We start from the raw sequence: 19639 nt of genomic DNA, 5'->3' as shown, positions 1-19639 counted from the left end.
AAAAAAGTTTAGGGTCTTTTTACATCAAATATATGAGGAATTGGGAGGGATGGATTTTGTTTTTTAAATAACTGTTGGAAAAATACATTGTCACACTCATTCCCCCACTCCCCTATTTGATACTGCCTTCGCTTTGAAGAACAGCCTTCATTTGAAGAGCTTAGTAATGAAGTTAATACAATGCCATCCCCAGTGTCTATATCCTAGTCCTAGAACAGCGGGAAAGCAGATAGCAGGATTCCAGGTGCTGAGGATCTCTATTCCAGTGCCTTTGTTTTGTCAGAGTGTTTTGGAGAGAACTGATCTCAGGATGAAAGATATGGTTGTGTGTTTCTGACTCATGGAACCATAATACTTATGTCTTTGCTAAAGCTTCCCTATTTCATATAGATGGAAATCTTACTGTTTGAACGAATGAGTGGGACCTCCCCAGTTGGGCTGCCTGGAGATTTAATAAAAAATCCTTTGTGATGTCACTAGTGGAAGAGATGATACTTATTTTTTAAATGATTGGAGTGCCCACTGCATGCCAAATGCCATTCAAAGTTCTGGGTATACAGCAGAGAGCCAAAAAAGTCTCTTCCCCCATGCTGCTTACATTCTGGTGGTAGAGAAACAGATGAACAAAGTAAGTAGGTGTAAAAATCCTGTATATTGGATGATGATGAGAGCCATGGAGAATAGGGAAGGTGGGTGCAGAACATTACATACACAATTGGGTGTACAAGGAGCAGTCAAGGAAGGCCTTCCTGAAATAAGAAGCAAGCCATGCAGATGGGGGGGCGGGGGGGCAGATCATTCCAGAGAGAAGAAAGAGCCCGTGCAAAGGCCTTAAGGTCCACGTGTGCTCCGAGAGTAAGAGGATCAGCATGGAGGTAAACAGGGCTGAAATGGGTGCAGAGGGATGGGATGGATGTGGTGGCTTTGAAGCCTGTGGTCATGGAGGTGGGTGGGTCCTAGAGGGAGAGGGCCATCGTGAGGATGTGAGGATGACAGGACAGAGAAAGAGGTGATCAGAGGAGTGACAGGGTCCCATTTTACCTTCATGACTCTCGCTGGCTCCTGTATGGGGACTGCAGGGCAGGAAGAGGGATAGTGGTGCATGTCACCTTAGTGGTGGCAGAGTCTGGGCCCTGGCCTTTGCTGCTGTCCCCCTCCACACCTTTATCCCTCCAGATCCTAGGAACAGTCATCCATTTTCTCAGGAGTTCATCTAACCTCAGTACTTAGACTGTCAAACCTTAGTACTTAGACTGTCATTTTCATGTTGCAGTGCCTAGAAAATGGGAAGCATTTATTCTCCTTAAGCAAGTGTTATTTCAAGATGCTTTCTGCTGCCTGTGTCATGGCAGGACGTGGGTGGATTTATTTTTGCAGTTTTGCACCAAGGAGTCTGCTTCTGATTTGCAGATTGCATTTATTATAAGGCATATTGTCCATTGATGAATAATGTGTGGGCTACAAAGCAGATTCACAGCTTTTAAAATAGCTCGTTTATCCTGCAAGCCTCACCCCCAGAGAGGCAGGCCCTTCAGAAGGGGTGTTCTGGAGCAGTGGTTTTTGCATCTCTTTTCCCTGGTTCCCAGGGTTATTGTTTTTGCCCTCCGGTTCATCATGTGTTTCCTTGATGTGCTGAGGGCTTAAAACACGGTACAGTTTCAGTTCATGGAGAAGAATTTTAAGTCACTGCTAAGGGAATAGATGCTCCTTTGTCTCAGTGACAGTTTCCCTAATAACGTGGGTGGAAACAAAGGGAAATACCAGGCATCATGCCTTGTGCTGACCTCCTTCCTTTAGGCATCATGAAGTGGCCACAACCAATTTATCCTCATTTCTTTGAGGTGACCAGCTAAGGCTTGTGCAGAGACTCTGGATTTGGAGGAGCTGATGGAGCCCCTCAGAGAGTAGAAGTTCCATGAGACAGCCGGGGCCTGAGAACATTGTCTTAATCTCACAAACGGGAAGAAGGGTCACGGGCAGTGTACGAAAGTGGCTCAGAGGCACCTGCCTTACCAAGCGGAGCCCTGCAATCCTCTGATCTTTGCTCCCAGAACCCTCGGTGCAGATAGCTTTTCCCTTTGAGCAGGTTTATTTTGCCGAATATGTTGCAATCTTCCCTCAGTGGCCAGGTGGCATGTGATGGAATGCTGGTGTGTGTTGCCAAGCAAAACAGATGCAGGAAGATTTGCCTGGGGGGTGGGGGTGGAGGAATCTGTTGTGTTGGGGGCTGGGTAGGACTAAAAGATACTTATCTGCAGAATAGAGGTCTGACTAAGGTTTAAGAAGTCATTGCTTCACAGCTCAGAAAATCTTCCTCGGCTCATGCAGGCATTTCCAGGCCTATGGAAAGGCCTGTTTTTTATTTTCTACCCTGTATTCAAAATAAAAAATCAGTACAGCAGGAAGAATTATTACCCTTCTGTCCAGTGCAAGCCACTGGTCATTAGATTATTTAATTTTATTTTCATGTTTGCTCGTTCTGCCTACTAATAGGTTGACTCTTAATGGAATGGAACCTGCCAAGGATAGTGCAGACTAGAAAAGTAGAATTTCACTGATTCTGATTATTCAGCTCATTAAAGGACCCAGTGGCCAGGAATGAATGGATTGTGTGGAGGTGAGGTATCCAGGTAACCCTGATATGCAGGCAAGGCTGAGAGCAACCAGTTTAAAGAGGTTAAAGCCAGAGTTCCCATCGTGGCTCAGCGGTAGTGAACCGTTAGTATCCATGAGGACATGGGTTTGATCCCTGGCCTCATTCTGGTATTGCCATAAGCTGTGGTATAGGTCACAGATGCGACTCAGATCTGACGTTGCTGTGGCTGTGGTGAAGGCCGGCAGGCAGCTGCAGCTCCGATTCAACCCCTAGCCTGGGAACTTCCATTATGCCACAGGTGTAGCCTTAAAAAGAAAAGAAAAAATTTTTAATAGAAAGTTAAAAAAAAAGTTAGTGCTAGTGGCAACCTGGGTTTTGAATTAATTAATAACTCTTGGTGTAAATACTGATTTAGTGAGTTTATTCTCACATGTTTTTTTTTCTTACCCCCAAATATACTTTTTTTTGGCTGGGCCCCTGGCATGTGGAAGTTCTCGGGCCGGTGATTGAACTTGTGCCCAAACTGCTGCAATGACAATGTCGGATCCGTAACCTGCTGTGCCACAGGAAAACTCTCAAATATACTTTTTATTCGTTTATGCAGTGGCTCTCGCGGGAGGTTATGGGTCACTTTTTGTGGTTCAGTCCACAAAGTAAATTTCCATTCAGAGGAGGCTGTACCATACCTCTGCGTTAAGAGCAACAGTGTTCCAGTTGGATATTAGCAGTGTGTTATGGAATAAAGCATATCTCCCAAAATAGCTTAGAGATGAATAGACTTCTCAGTTTCCCACTGCAAGAAGTAAGTGAAAGTGGGATTCTAATTCTAGACTGACAGGACTGGTCTATCCTGTTACATCTTACCTGCAAGTACGACTTTTCTCCAGGTAACTAAAGTTATCTTCCTTCTTTAAATATTAACTGCGTGCATTTTTGTGGCTTTTGAAAACATGTTGGCCAGGTGTCAGATTTTTATGATTTTGGAGAAATGGTAATACGTAGTTTCCTCTCTATGGTATTTCAAGCAGCATATTAAAAATGCCAAGGACTGTAAAGGTTACGTGGGCCAGTGTCTCATTTTTTTAAACAGGAAAGAGTGTGGCTTGTTCAAAGGTACACAGGAAGGTGGTAGCAGAGCCAGATACCAGGTGGCATGATGCCCAAACCACTGTTCCTCCTGCAGTGCCCAGCACAGGGGATTGTTAGGTCTGCCTCCATCTTGGCCATCTGGAGCCTTTTGCAAATGAACTGTCCAAGGGTAGTTCACATAGTTCTGTTGCTTCGTTTCCTGCCTTTTAAGTGGATCATTCTAGGGAGCTCCCATTGTGGCTCAGCGGGTTACAAACCCCACTAGTATCCATGAGGATGCAGGTTTGATCCCTGGCCTCGTTTTTTGGGTTAAGGATCCAGCATTGCTGTGGTATAGGCCGGCACCTGTAGCTCTGATTTAACCCCTAGTCTAGGAACTTCCATATGCCAAGACCCTAAAAAGAAAAAAAAAAGTATATATCAACCATTTATTTTAACTCCATGTTATCCTCACAGCCATGGATTATTACTAGTCATTCCTTATGTAAATTTTTATTAACAATTCCATCAGGGCTTAATAAGGTATATTACACACCTCATCATTAAAGCTCTCAGGTCACCTGTGATCTTTGGGATGAGTTTGCTGCTTATTGTTACTTTCTCACTTCTTTTTCTCATCAGATACCACGTGTAGCTATGGATATAGTAACCTGCCTCCCTCTTCTCACCTGCTGAGGACTTAGAAGGTGTTCAGGCAAGATTGTTGGGGTTTTTTAATAAAGCAAGACTAAATAGGCTGAGAGTAAGGACTAGGGTTGTTCTTTTTGAATAAAGTGCATATGATCTGCCTTTGGTCTTTCTTGCCTGTTATCTTCTTTTCTTTGTCTCCGTGGAGTATATCTGGAATCAGATAGATGATATTAAGAGTTAAGTTTAGGAGTTCCCGTCGTGGCGCAGTGGTTAACGAATCCGACTAGGAACCATGAGGTTGCGGGTTCGGTCCCTGCCCTTGCTCAGTGGGTTAAGGATCCGGCGTTGCCGTGAGCTGTGGTGTAGGTTGCAGACGCGGCTCGGATCCCGCATTGCTGTGGCTCTAGCGTAGGCCGGTGCTTCAGCTCCGATTAGACCCCTAGCCCGGGAACCTCCATATGCCACGGGAGCAGCCCAAGAAATAGCAAAAAGACAAAAAAAAAAAAAAAGACAAAAGAGTTAAGTTTAAAAGAATTCAAAGGGATAGAATCTAAGCCAGCTGTTTTATATAGTTCTTGGTACATGTTAGTGCTTAATAAATGCTAACTGTTTTTATTATTCTCTCTGAAGAAGAAGCTGTAAATTCTTCACAGATATTTAGAAATTGGATACCCTGCAAACTTATCAGCTGAATTTATATCCGCAAACACGTTTGTGGCTCATCTTAATGTTTACTGCTGTCTGGGTTTTGTCCTAATCCTCTTAGGGTTAATGAATTTTCTGCTGGACTGTATGGGAGAACCATGAAAAAAAAGCAATAAAAAGTATTCTCAAAAAAGATTTTATGATTCACTGAACTACCAGGTGCCAGCAACTTTATGATTTTAAGTTAAAAGGCCTTTCAAAGCTTTGGTGGGTTTTTTTTTTTCCTTCTTTTAAAAGGCCAAACCAAGATCACTTTGTGATAATGGCTATCTTTCCCTTGGATGTAGTTCTGAAAAAGTTCTTTTCATTAAACCCAAACAGAATTGTCATAATTTAAAAGTTTCTCTTTAAATCTCTCAATTATGAAAACCAAATTATAAATCAAGATATACAGTTGGTTGTAGATCAGTAATTTTTATCCACAGTTATGTGATTGGACATGTAATTGTTATTTTATTCTTAGATAGGATGAAATTATAGGAATTGAGTAAGTAGTTTCCCTCATTGATTATCACATTTGTTTGATAATAACTATTTAAAATGAGTCTTTATTTTTCTTTTTGTGTATTTTTCCCGTTTCATACTGAGTGTGCTCCTCTCTAATCTAATCTCTGAATTTCGGGAGTCTATTAATAAAGTGTGTGTAAAGAATTAGTTCTAATTTTGGATGTGCTTGAAATGAGATTGTCAGCAAATTACAACTTCAAACCTAGGATTGCAGTTTGTTATAGATTGGACATTGTCCTTGGTGTACAAGGTAAATTCCAAATGTATGAAAAATACAAAAACTTCACTACTTCTGGTATTTTTTTCATATATTAGACTTTTCTTATATACCTTTAAGATACTTAAAGGGTCATATAAGATCATGGATAGTATTTCTCTCCAGACTTATATGTGTTAAGATTTTACAATATTAAATCTACTAGTAATTTGAGACAAGAAACTGAATCTTTACTGAGTAAGTAGTAACTATTTATTTACTAACCCCAAATCTCTAGGTTCTAGCTTTGAAATTAGCTAAAGTTCAGTGGTAAAGCTGGCAGGAACTTAATATTATTTAATTCAGCCTCCATCACCTTTAACAAAGAAATAATTAATCAACCCCAGAGAGGTTATGTGATTGGTCCATTGTTGCTACCATTGTAAACATGAAAGCCAGCAAGGATAAGTGACCCTTCTGAATTCCTCTTACATTCCAGGTGCTGTTCTAGAGATGCAAGTGCTGGGTAAGAGAGACATGGCCACTGCTCTTGTGAGGTTTAGACTCTGGCTACTGTCGTTAATGTGAATAGTAAAAAGACAACTAATAAAACAATTGAGTGTTTTCATAAGTATGTCAAAGGAGGTAAATAGGATGCTGGGACAAAGACAGTAATAGGGAGATCTTCTTGAGGAGGAGGAAGCCCTCTTAAGAGCTGACTGTGAACCAAGGCCTGATATGTGACGTGTGAGCTGTGTGGGAGGAAGGGAGTCCAGGCAGAAGGAACCCTGCACCTGTGCACACAGAGTTGGGTGTGTGGGGAAAAGAGTTGGGTGCTTTGGAGGAACTAAGAGGGACCATGGCCATGCTAGAGTATGGTAAGTGAAAGGGATTAGTGATCTCGGGTGAGTTGGCCCCAGATCTTTTTTTTTTTTTAATTGATTTTTATTTTTTCAGATCTTGTACGTCATAGAATATGTCCTCTCTGACATCACATGGAGGCACCTCAGTAGATAAGAAAACTTGAGTTACCTCAGCTTCTGTGGAGCCTGGAAAAATAAAATTGCTCTTTTTAAAAATACGAATCATGTGATTTTCCAGAGGAAAAACAACGGTTAGCGTCTCATGTCACCTTTCAGATGTATAATGTGTCCCTTCCTCTGGTTGTTCCTCTCACAGATTATAGGAAGGCACTTTTTGTTTCCTTTTCAAAATTCTGTGCCATGTATTTTGCCTCTGCTGAGATATTGTCAAAACAGTGCAGGCAGGACCTTAAGATCGCCTTACGTGTCTGTTCTTTCTTCTTTCTTTCTTTCCTTTCTTCTGCTGAGTCCACAGTATGTGAAAGTTCCAGGGCCAGGGATCAAAACCAAGTCACAGCAGTGACCCACACCACAGCAGCGATAACACCAGACCCTTCACCCACTGGGCCACCAGGGAGCTTCACCCTGCATGTCTTTAGATTCCATCTTCACGTTTGAAATGTTTGCCAGAGAAGGGGAAGCTGTTTTTGTTTTCCATTTTGGGGACACTTCTGGCTTGTGTCCATTGTGCTGACGACGCCATGTGGTTGTTGATAGCTAGGTGCTGGGTGATGTATGTAGAGTTTGTGATCTCATAACAAATTGGACTAATGTACGGATCCACTTGGGGAGCTGCAACTTGCCAGGTGCTCCATTTCAGACCAAGATGCTAGGGCTGTGTGACCACCAGTGAAGAGTTCAGATCTGGCCCTAAGACCTACGAGATTGTATCAGCATGTCCTTTGCAGAGTAAACACGGGAGGACAGTGTGGCAGAGGAGGATGACTGCAAATGTTTTCATCCCTCCCCCATCAAGAGGTAGTATTTCCCTTCCCCTTGAATCCCAGCTGGCCCTGCGAAAGCCGTGGCAGTGGTGCTGGGCTGGTTCTACATGGAGTCCGCATCCCGCCTGAGGGGAACTTGTGCTTTCAAGATCTGCTGCCATGTAAAGAAGCTCAAGGTAGCTTCATAGAGAAAAGTTCCTGCTTTCCACCACTGCCAGCACAGAGCCCAATAGGTGAGTGAAGCCTGGACGTTCCAGCTCCAGTCACCATCTAAGTGGCTGTTGTTGTTTTTAAGCCCCTGCATTTTGGGGTGGTTTGTTAGCAGCAGATCACCAAAAGCAACAGAGTTGTGGGGAAGTTAAACATTGCTTGTTCATCAGAGCCACCTCTGATAGGTAAGCTCAGCAGGGTGTGGGGCAGCGCAGTGTTCAGACAGCTGTTTTCCCGGAAGCTGGAGGAGGGCAGGCGTGCACAGGATGGGCAGACCAAATACCTCAGGGATACACTTGGCTTAGACAGCTGAGAAACAACTGCCACAGCCCAGAGGAGTGGAGAGTGGGTGTCTTGCTATCAGGAATGGAAATACTCAACTTGAAGGGAAAAAGATGTGTAGTTTAAGGAAACCCATCATGTTTTTAAAAGTTGCAGGAGAAACATTCTTAGCCTAGGCCTGTACCAAGATCCAGTTATTTGTTAAAATTTAGTTTATAGGTGGGTGGTAAAGAACGGTTCAGTATAGGATGTTAGTCTTAATTTTTTCCCCTTCCAAATGCTAGTGAATTTCAGGGTCCAATAAAATTTCGTTGACTATGTCCTCTAGGCTCTTGGAGCCATAGCAGTTGGTACAGGGTTTTTTGGGAGAAGGTGCTCAGGAAGCGGAATCAGTTGAGTTTCTATAGTAATTTGATTCGTTCTATAGTAATTTGATTCGTGTTAAATATAATTTAACTCTAAAGCAAAATCTGTTGTTACGTTTAAAGTCACAACAAACAACATTGGTTACAAAGCACACCTGTGTACTTTGTTGGCTTTTTCTCCAGGTCATGTGATTAACCACTACACATGCCTGTCTCAGACCAGAAAATGTCGCATGCAAAGAATTCCATGTTTCTTGAGTGATTTGTAAAGATACAAAGCCCAAGGGAGACATCCCGAGTGTGAAGGTGTGAGGCCCTGAGCAGCTTCCTCCCCAGGGAAACCACGGTCTGGCAGCTGCATCAGGTCCTCCCCTTGCCGCCTGAGTCGTGACCCCCTGGCCTTTCTGTCACAGCAGCCTCAGCAGCCTAGGGCCACACCCCACACCTGTTCCCTGGCCCAGACCGTGGGGCAGAGGTGGCACTCCATCTAGGGAAGGATGGAACGGGCAAGAGCAGGCACTTTACAAAGCAGAGGCTCCCATCTCTGGCCGAGCTCAGATCACCTGTGGGCAGCTGCTGTCGGCGGCGACCAGTCTCAGCCTGTCTGTCATCTCTTTGGGGCCATGTGGCCTCATGCTAGCAGGAGCAACTGGTTAGTTTAAGTCTTTGGCCTCTTTTGACACTTTTTCACGCTAATGTTTTGTTAGACTCTTGTTCAAGTCCAGTAGCAAAAGGAAAAATAAATGAATACTGGCCTTATGTTTAGGTTTTGCTTGCAGTTTTAAAAATAGCCTGCTGGAGTGTTTTAAATAAACAAAGCACTCGATTTAAGGTCCTCTTTCTGCCATAGACAGTTTCTCTGACCCCTGGTCATGTCACTTTTCTGAACCCACTTCCTTATTTGTTAAGTGACAGTGCGTGTGTTAGTGTTTCTGGAAGGAATAAATGAGGTAACTTTAAAAGCTCTGTCAGTGCTGATGTGCTGTACAAATGTGATTGATTTTATTATTGTTAAGAAAATACTTGCTAGAAAAAGTATAGTAATCCTTTTTTTCCTTCCTTAAGATGGCTTGAGAAGGATTTTAGGCTTAAGTGATTAAGGAAGGCCCCACATGTAACCAGCGAACCTCTTTGATTTGAACCATGCATCTGGCCGGACACTGGCCGCAGAATTGTCGGAATGCGTTGGCCGTGCACAGTTGTGAACTTTGATACCATTGTGCTAGGGCACTTTGCTGGAGTAGACCATGCCCTGCTATTGATCAAACATTTCTGTGTAGAGAGAATTGGTTTTTCCCTGGAGAGTATTTATTTCTTAGTGCCAGGCTCCAGGCTGGCCGTCCTACCCTCGGCCTTCTGCTTGGCAGCCATGCAGCCAGGTCATAAGGGGGAATTTATGGCAGGTCTTGGTAAGAATGCTGGACGAGGAGAAAGGTGACTTGGCTGTTGACGGGGAAGCGTGTTAGCTTTGGCATCTCTGGACCCACTTTGCCCTGGGGGCTTGGATTTAAACACTGCATCATGTGGGTTCCTTCCTGGGGGGAGGGGAGGAAGATTTAAGAAGGGGAAAGAAGAAATGCTTTGGTGAAAATAGAAGCAACAAATAAAGGATGGTGGGAGTTCCTGTCATAGCTCAGGAGTAACAAACCCAACTAATATCCATGAGTGCACAGGTTCGATCCTTGGCCTCACTCAGTGGATTAAGGATCCAGCATTGCTGTGAGCTCTGGTATAGGCCGCAGACCCGGCTTAGATCTGGCATTGCTGTGGCTGTGGTGTAGGCCAGTGGCTACAGCTCCAATTCGAACCCTAGACTGGGAGCTTCCATATGCCATGGGTGTGGCCCTAAAAATATTAAAATAAAATAGAAGATGGTAATTCTAGCATGATCCTTGAGGCAGCAGAGAAAGACAGGCTTTAGGCTGAGTTTCAGGAGCTCAGTTGCTGGGGGTGAGGGTGCATGGCTGGGGCTGTATATTCTGGACGTGTCCAGTTGGTTTGGGTAGCCTGGGAGCAGGGGAAAGAAAGGTTGTTGACCCAGCCTCTTGTTCACGGGGTAGATCTTGTAGTTGTGACAGTTCATTGTCCTCCAGTTGGTAGTTGCTAGATGTTAGTTGCTGGCTTGGTCATTGGTTCCATTTGTGTTTTTGGCTGGCTTCTCAGTAGGTATGAAAAGGGTAATTCAAACCTATGGCTTTTATTATTTTTAACCTTTTACAACTATGAAGGTAGATATCAGAAATTTAAATATATAAAAATTTGGGAGAGAAAATAGCCTATAAGTGTGTTTTGTATTTTGAGATTCTACAGTATATATGTGTGTGTGTGTGTGTGTGTGTGTGTGTGTGTGAGAAATCCATTAACATATTCTACGAGCATGTTTTTAACTACTTCTGGATCATTGTTATAATCCACTGGTTGGATTGGCTAGGTAGGCTGTGGTCAAAAATTTCAGTTTTTCTAAGCATCCCGGATGATTCTAATGCAGGTGGTCTGTGACCCACTTCAAGAAACCCTAGTCTAGGAGATGTTAAATGATGCTTTGTTTAAAGACTGACAACCTTGGAAATATTTTCTCCTTGCCTTATTTATTTTCAGTGGTAGTGCCATTGTTTGAGAAATATAAAACATGACTTCTTTTTTAGAACAAAAGAAAATACTGAAGGGTATCAGTAATCCCATCTAGTTCTTTTTTAGCATTGACCCTCAGGGCTAAGAAATCCAGAGAGGCCTTCTCTCTATTGGAAATCTGTGTATTTCACCACAATGTGTAATGCTCGTTCTGGAGCTTGGGGTCTGACTTCTCAATATGGCCGAAGCCATTTGAAGATCAGAAACATTGGAGGCATCTTGCTCTCTCTGTCCATATCCACTCGGCAGCCAGACCCTGTCATTTCTCCCTCCTGCAGCTGCCCTTCCCCACCTGACCCCCACCACTGCTGAGGCCAGCTTCTTATCCAGAGCAGTAGCATCCCACCTGGTCAGACTGATAAGCACTTCCACACTGACTACAAATCCATTTTCCGTATTGCCACCCAAAAGTTTGATCCACGGAACTTCAACTCTTATCCTCTCATACTCTGCTAAAACCCCCTAGTGCTTCTCTCCCTTAATGCCACAATCTGTGTGTGTTCCTCACCGTATGGGTCTCTTGGCTCCATCCTTCCATCCACCACAAACATTCTCTGGTACAGCACTTTTCTAGACCTTTATTCCCCGTGGTCCCTCAAGGATGCTCTCCCTCCCCTTTTTGCCAGTCAAGTTTCTCTCTCTCTCTCTCTTTTTTTTTTTTTTTTTCCTTTTCTTTTTTTGCCTTTTAGGGCTGTGGGCCCACGGCATATGGAGGTTCCCAGGCTAGGCATCTAATCGGAGCTGTTGCTGCCAGCCTCCACCACAGCCACAGCAGCACAGGATCCGATCTGCGTCTGCAACCTACACCCCAGCTCACGACAACACCAGATCCTTAACCCACTGAGCGAGGCCAGAGATCGAACCTGCAACCTCATGGTTCCTAGTCGGATTCCTTTCTGCTGCACCACGACAATGGGAACTCCTCATTTCCTCTCTGTCTCCCCATGCCTTCGCCATCGTACCTGCATATATTTGCATATCTGTCTTCTCTCAAACTAGGTTGAAATTTTTCAAATTCAAAGACAGATTTTGGAGTTCCCATCGTGGCGCAGTGGTTAATGAATCCCACTAGGAACCATGAGGTTGCAGATTCGATCCCTGGCCTTGCTCAGTGGGTTAAGGATCTGGCGTTGCCGTGAGCTGTGGTGTAGGTCGCAGATGTGGCTCGGATCCCGTGTTTCTATGGCCCTGGCGTAGGCCAGCGGCTACAGCTCTGATTAGACCCCTAGCCTGGGAACCTCCATATGCCTTGGGAAGCGGTCGTAGAAAAGGCAAAAAAAAAAAAAAAAAAAAAAAAAGACAGATTTTCAGAATAAACTGTTCACACAGTGATTACATACCTGGCTTCTTTTCCTTTAAAAATGTTTACTAGCTAAGGGCCAAAGTAATCTGGCCCTCAGAGAGCTTCCAGTCTAGGGACAGAGACAGGTTTGGGAAAGATGCGTGCAAAACTGTGTTCTAATTGTGGAAATAAAAGTTCAAACCAAGAAGAAGACCAAAATGAATGAAAGCGAGTGATTCTCACAGCCAAGAAAGCTTGCAAAGGAAGAGGGGGGTGGATGGGGTCCTAAAGAAGGCATGGGGCTTAGACACACAGAGCATGTCAAGCAATAAGGCTTGGAGGTAAGAAAAATCCTAGGTGAGTTGGCCTGTATTGGTGGTTAGGTGTGTGGTTGAGTAGAGAGGAAGTAGGGCTGGAGGGGTAGGTTGAAGCAGGCGTGTAGATGCTATTCACAGTAGGATTATCTTATGGGTACAGGGTCTGGGGGACATCTCTGCCATTCGAGGGCTGGGATTTTGCATGGTTGCGGTGATTCATGACATGATTCACTCTGCTTGATTTAATAAGAATTCGTTTTATGCTCTAAATCAGGAGTCAGCAAACTCTTCCTGTTAAGGGCCAGATGGTAAATATGTTAGGCCTCTATTTGGAGTCTGTTTAGAGCAGACTGCAATATACACTGTTGGTTGTGAAAGACACAGAGTTCGAGTGGGGAGAGAGCCTCTCAATTTCTTGGTCTCTGCCTTAAGCCAGGCACCACATTCTTGGCAAAATTCCGCGCCCGCCCCTGAAGCACGCTCTGCGAGCAGGCCTCTCCCGTTCCAGCCCCCCTCTGCAGTGAGCTAGGTGTGCCTCTGTGTTTACAGTGCAATTGTTTGCCTGTTCTCATGTGTAATGAAAAGAGGAGCCATGGGGCCGGCCTGGTTAGGAAAGCTTTCTTGGTGGGGCCATGGGAAGGGTACCATGAGAGAAAGGGGTAAGGTTTGAGTTGGGCTGAACTGTTCATAGTTCAATCTGAATAAAGAAAGAAAACCTGGGAGTTCCCGTCGTGGCGCAGTGGTTAACGAATCCGACTAGGAACCATGAGGTTGCGGGTTCGGTCCCTGCCCTTGCTCAGTGGGTTAACGATCCGGCGTTGCCGTGAGCTGTGGTGTAGGTTGCAGACGCGGCTCGGATCCCGCGTTGCTGTGGCTGTGGCGTAGGCCGGTGGCTACAGCTCCAATTCAACCCCTAGCCTGGGAACCTCCATATGCCACGGGAGCGGCCCAAGAAATAGCAACAACAACAACAACAAAAAAGACAAAAAAAAAGAAAGAAAACCTGGTGGGCACTGCAGAGAGGCAGGTCGGATGTGAGGAAGAGAAGATTTAGGAGGCATAAATATGCATCGGTCTGGGGGGCTGGTAAGTCGTATAGACTTATTTGGATAGGCCAACACCTGGAGCCTTTCAAGAAAGCTGCTGGTGTGTTTTCACTAGGGAGTTACAGCAGAGATGGAGGCAGGGGAAGCAGAGGGAATTGGAAATGAGGGCTGAAGCTGAGAAATAGTCCTTTTGAATTATCTTAAGCACTTTTTTTTCCTGTATCCAGCCACAATTAATATATGTTAATTGTAGAAAAATTCTAAAGTAAAAAAGCCCAGAATAGTCCCATCACTTTGAGATCATCACTTCTCCTTCTTTGCTGCCTATTTGAGAGACATTGAAAAGACAAACAGCGAAATTTGGTAACAGGATAATCAAGGAGTTCCTGTTGTGGCTCACCAGGTTACGAACTTGACTAGTATCCGTGAGGGTGCAGGTTTGATCCCTGGTCTCACTAAGTGGGTTAAGGATTCAGCGTTGTCATAGCTGTGGCATAGGTTGCAGATGCAGCTCAGATCCCAAGTTGCTGATGTAGGCTGGCAGCTGCAACTCCAACTTGAGCCCTAGCCAGGGAACTTCCATATGCCGAAGGTGTGGCCCTAAAAATAAAATTTTAAAAAAAAAAGGGTAAGTAAGAAATGACTTTATTTCATAGTCAGCTACTTTCTACTTATGTACTGCTTCCTGAACTCTGCTATAATTCAATTCTGTTATCTTTTTTACTCTGGAAGGAAAACCCCAATGGAACTGGTGAGACTTCCAGTGGAATACCAGCATGGCAGTGCAGAGTGTAAAACCTACTGAGGGGGCTTTTGTTTCTTGTACCATGGCTCCACCCACTCTGGCACATTCTTCATTATGTTTCTCTCTCAACTTCCATCTCATGTTTCCCTTCTTTATATTAGACAATAAATCATTAGATAATGAGTCCTCCTCCTAGCTCTCTGTGCCTACAGTGTTAAGATACGCCATGTTTCATAAACAAGTCAATAAAAATTTCTCTTAACCTTCAGAAAATTGTTTTGGAGAGGAAAAAAAGGCCTCCCTGACATTAATATTGCAATTTTTAGGAAACATAATTTTTAATTAAAAGGCAAAGTTGATAGACATTTCTCTTTTACAATTCCAACAGTATATCCCAGGGAATGTGTGTAGTTTCTGCTTGCTTGTTCTTCCATCCGATCTTCTCATTTCTGGCAACAAGAAATGTTTTCTAATCTGTTAAAGTGCTGTCCATTAGCTGGTAAATCTAGTTCTGCCACCTCAGAGGAGAGGCAGGACCTCTTTCTTTAAAAAGGAGGATTGAACTACTTCTCAGTATCCATTATTCATCTATATGATTTTAGAATGCCACTGAAAATAATACTCCAAGAAACTTAAATGAATATAGTTATTAATTGCAAAAACGGGTCTGCAAAATATTGCAGTGAGGGGAATTAATGTTCTGTCAGTACCTTTTGGATCAGTCCAGTGGATTTAAATATTAAAAATCATACCCACTGAATGGCTGAATGAATGAACAAGTGAATTTTGCTCTCTGTGGCTTTTCTCCGTGAGCTGACCTGACTGAGGCTGGATCTGTTTAGCTGTCTTGCAGGCTTTGATGCCTTGGTTGAGTGTGAACACTCTCAATGGGTGGGGCACAGTGGCTCAGACTGGTGTAACTTTCTGCCATTGGGCCTGTTACTTTATATGAGCTCATGAAATGGGTTTCCCACTCCTGGTTACATACAAAAGAAAGGAAGGAGGGAGGAAGGCAGGCAGGCAGGCAGGAAGGCAGGAACCCAAGGGACTATAGAAAGTGTGAATTCAACGTCGGGAATTCTCATCTGTCTCAGGCTAGGGTGTGCTGCAGAAACAAAATCTAAGTGGCTTAGACCACGAAGATTTTTTTTTTTTTTTTTTTTTTTTTGCTTGTGATAGATGTCCAGCATTTGTGAGCAAGGGAACAGTGCTCTTTGTGGTCACTGAGAGTGCCCAGGAGGACGACAGGATGCTTCCACTATCCCTGCCGTGGAGGAAAGGGGTGTGATGGATGGCATGTTGCTCTTAAAGGTTCTGCTTAAAGGCAGGACATGTCGTTGCCACTCACACTTCTTTGGCTAAAGCAGGTCATGTGACCATGCCTCACTTCGGAAGAAACACATCTGTGGTTGCCCAGAAGACATTGGATATCGAAGAAGAGCCATTAGGACTACAGCACGCCCTTTAATCCACCTTAATGGTCATGAGGCTTTGAGACAATAACGAAATCTTTCCTCTTACAAAAGTTCTGGCATTTGGTCACCCAGGCAGCTGCTGATGCTGCACAGCATACGCCTGACTCAGAGAAATCCCATTTGACAAAGCAGCTTCCCTACTCCCTTCATTACTGACTGTTAGGAGTGAATTGTGTCCCCCTAGAAAGATATGTTAAGGTTCTGACTCCAAGAACATAAAAATGTGACCTTATTTGGAAACAGGATCTTGGCAGACATGGTCAAGTTAAGATGAGGTCATTCTGGTGGGCCCTGATTCAGTATGCCTGGGGTCTTTATAAAGGGTCTTTATAAAAAAGGGAAAGTTGTATACAAACACAGGGGAGAATGCCAGGTGAAGATGAAAGCAGAGGTCAGGGTGATGCTACCGAAGCCGGGGAACACCAGAGATTGTCAGCAACCCACCTGAAGCTTGGAAAGGCCTAGAACAGATTCTCCTGCATGGCTCCCAGAAGCACCCCCCACTGCTGACACCTTGATCTTGGACTTCAGCCTCTGTGACTGTAAGACAGTAAATTTCTGTTGGTTAAGCCACCCAGTTTGTGGTACTTTGTTATGGCAACCTTAGCAAACTAATGCACTAATGATATACTTTAAACAATTTTTCCTGAATCTGGCAAGCAGACCTACTGGGAAAATCAAAATGAGGGTCACCTTGGGCAAGTTTGATGAATCTTAGCCAAAATGATGTCTGGTGCTGCTTAGAACTGCTGTTTGCATCATCTTTTTTTTAATATCCGTATTATTTTACTAATATTCTGCCAATAATATGCAAAACGATAATCAGCCAAATAGAAAACTGACAACCCAAACAGGAAATTAATTAAAGAGGGGGTATAAATGTCCACTAAACTTATTTGTGTAATCTTGATTTCCCCCTTCCCAGAATTAACTTTTAGCAAATGTTTCTCATCTCTTGGCCCTGGAAGAAAAGAGTTAAATATGTTAACAGGAGCTTTGTCACTACTAAGAAGAAAAATTGGGGGGAAACCCTAGCAATAAGAATCATCTATATTATACCATTGCAGGTGGTTATCAATATAGAAAAAGTTATTGTGGGATGAAAAGCTTTGGGGACTGGAGTTACTTCTGTCAGTGATGGGGAAGGGAGGATTGTATATCCGTAGAAGTGCCAGTAGCTTCCATCGGTGATTATCTCCATTGTTGTGGCAACATCTGGTCTTTTGGGCAGGCTGATTCTGCATCATCTTGTTATTCTCAGTAAAACTGGTTTGTCAGATACTTCATTTTATTGCTTTGAAAAACTTTTATATAGTTGATGCTTCCGATTTGAGTTATTTTACCAAACCATACGTCTGGATATTTTATTGGGAACCTAATTTTTACTTCTGCCATAGAGAGTAATGCTGTGGACACTGTCAGGTTACATGTAACCTGATGCATGGTTGGTACTGCTGCCTGGCTGGGCACCAGGCTGGTACTTCTAGGCACAGGTGATCTGCTATGCTTCTCCATGTGTGCATTGTCATGGGGCATTCTTGGGCTTGCTCTCCTGTCTATGCACACACATACACACATTCACACTCATTATCCCTTGCACATATGCAACTGTATTCAGGGTCGAGAGCTATCTAATTTTAAAAATTCTGATTAGATGCTTTAAGCAAAGGATTACTTAATTGATCAGTGCTATAAAAGAAGATGCTAAATGGTTACCAAGTTATCCTTTTCCCGCAAATGCAGTTCTCCCCTTGCTGTTTCTTGTGAACCCCAGATTTTGTGTTTCTGCTTACCACATGCTTCTGGTGCAGAGGCCTGTGGACAGGTGGTGATGTGGTTTATGTCTCCAGTAAACAGACCCATTATGAGAGTCCCTGAGAAGCCAAATCACCAGTTGTATATAGGTATGTTTTGAAGCATGAAAAATCCACATGACTCTAGTGCATTCTTTATGCCATTAGATGCATGGATTGGTTATGGTCTGAAATGTAAAATTTCAGAATTCATATTCAAGTCCAAACCTGTGCTATGATGCTTTGCCTTTTTGGTAAGGATTTATGTTTCTTTCTTTTTTGCCTTTTCTAGGGCTGTACCCACAGCATACAGAGGTTCCCAGGCTAGGGGTCTAATCAGAGCTGTAGCTGCCAGCCTAAGCCAGAGCCATAGCAACTCAGGATCCCAGCAGCATCAGCAATCTACACCACAGCTCACGGCAATGCCGGATGCTCAACCCACTGAGCGAGGCCAGGGATTGAACCCGCAACCTCATGGTTCCTAGTCGGATTCGTTAACCGCTGAGCCACAAAGGGAACTCCGTTTTGTGATTCTTTATTTTACTGGGTCTTTTTAAAAAGGCAAGTCGTATCTGTTTATGTTTGTATAACCACCATAGTAAGACCTTTTTGAAATTAGTGAATGATGTTCTGTTAGTATATCCTTTACCTGCTTTAAAGTTAGTAAATTCTAGTCCTTTGGTGGATATTTGAGTTATCTTGAAATGGCATGCTGCCTAAACTGTTGTTGGAGCACTTTGTTCTGATTGACTAAATACTTCAGACTTGCCTTATAGCCACCAAAGAAATGACTCTAAAGCAAGAATACTTTTTGAAAAGTTTTGTTATTCAGGGATTAAACAAATGCTTCAAGTTGGCTCATCTTTGCTAAAGAGTAATAATAACCGAACTTGAACTCTTTGGAAGGGAGGCTGTCGGCAAACATAATTATCCTACTTTTGAGACTTGATTGCAAAGCATCTCTTGGTTGTAATGTTACAAAAACTGACTGAAAGATTCAATTCTAGATTTCAAGTGGCAAAATGGTAACTTGAAAGAATCAGTGAGCTATTTCTTTGTAATTTGGGATCATCTCTTTGAGTTTCACTCGATAGCTAAACTGAAAATTGATCTGCAAATTGGTCTGTGGGTAGGTGGTTTTCAACACAAAATCTCAGCAAAAGGCCTAATGGGCCCTTTCTCATTCTGTCACTAATTTCGTCAGGGAACAGTGGTTGACATAGTCACCTTGGATCAGGGAAAGTGAAAAAGGAAATTTAATTTAGGGCTTCTGAAATCTGTTTGCTTTGAGAAATAAAGGACTGTTATTCTTATACTGTGGCAGCATTTCCTCTGGATATTGTAGTATTGTTTGGAATGATATTTATTTATTTTTTGAATTTACATGCTTTTTTTATATTACTCAATGAATTTATTACATTGGTAGTTGTATAATGATCATCACAATCCAATTTTATAGGATTTCCATCCCACAACCCCAGCACATCCCCCCACCCCCCAAACTGCCTCCTTTGGAGACCATAAGTTTTTCAAAGTCTATGAGTCAGTATCTGTTCTGCAAAGAAGTTCTTTCTGTCCTTTTTCCAGATTCCACATGTCAGTGAAAGCATTTGATATTGGTGTCTCATTGTATGTCTGACTTTACTTAGCATGATCATTTCTAGGTCCATCCATGTTGCTAAAAATGCCGATATTTCATTCCTTTTAATGGCTGAATAATATTCCATTGTGCATATGTACCATATCTTCTTGATCCACTCCTCTGTCAGTGGGCATTTAGGTTGTTTCCATGTCTTGGCTATTGTAAATATAGTGCTTCAATGAACACAGAGTACATATGTCTTTGCGAGTCGTGGTTTTCTCTGGATAGATGCCCAGGAGTGGGATTGCTGGATCAATTGGTTGTTCTGTTTTTAGTTTCCTGAGGAATCTCAATACTGCTTTCCATAGTGGTTGCACCAAT

At 43.3% G+C, this 19639-nt stretch overlaps 1 protein-coding gene and 1 long non-coding RNA gene across 51 annotated transcripts in view; both read left to right on the top strand.

Moving 5' to 3' along the window:
* The window catches only part of NEDD4L (NEDD4 like E3 ubiquitin protein ligase), a 374906-nt gene that overhangs the window by 237441 nt on the left and 117826 nt on the right, over positions 1-19639 (top strand). The gene's annotated exons all lie outside the window — the stretch shown is intronic.
* LOC146406853 (uncharacterized) lies at positions 6902-12505 on the top strand. Its single transcript, XR_014816653.1, has 2 exons — positions 6902-11711; positions 12248-12505. It is a non-coding gene; the product is annotated as an uncharacterized LOC146406853 (long non-coding RNA).

The sequence above is a fragment of the Sus scrofa genome, chromosome 1 (assembly GCF_054392235.1).
Source record: "Sus scrofa isolate SSC_HxYL_T2T_F1_AM1 chromosome 1, Sscrofa_HxYL_maternal_Yorkshire_Landrace_v2.0, whole genome shotgun sequence".
NCBI classification, from domain to species: domain Eukaryota; kingdom Metazoa; phylum Chordata; class Mammalia; order Artiodactyla; family Suidae; genus Sus; species Sus scrofa.
This window is presented reverse-complemented; position numbering and strand designations above follow the sequence as displayed.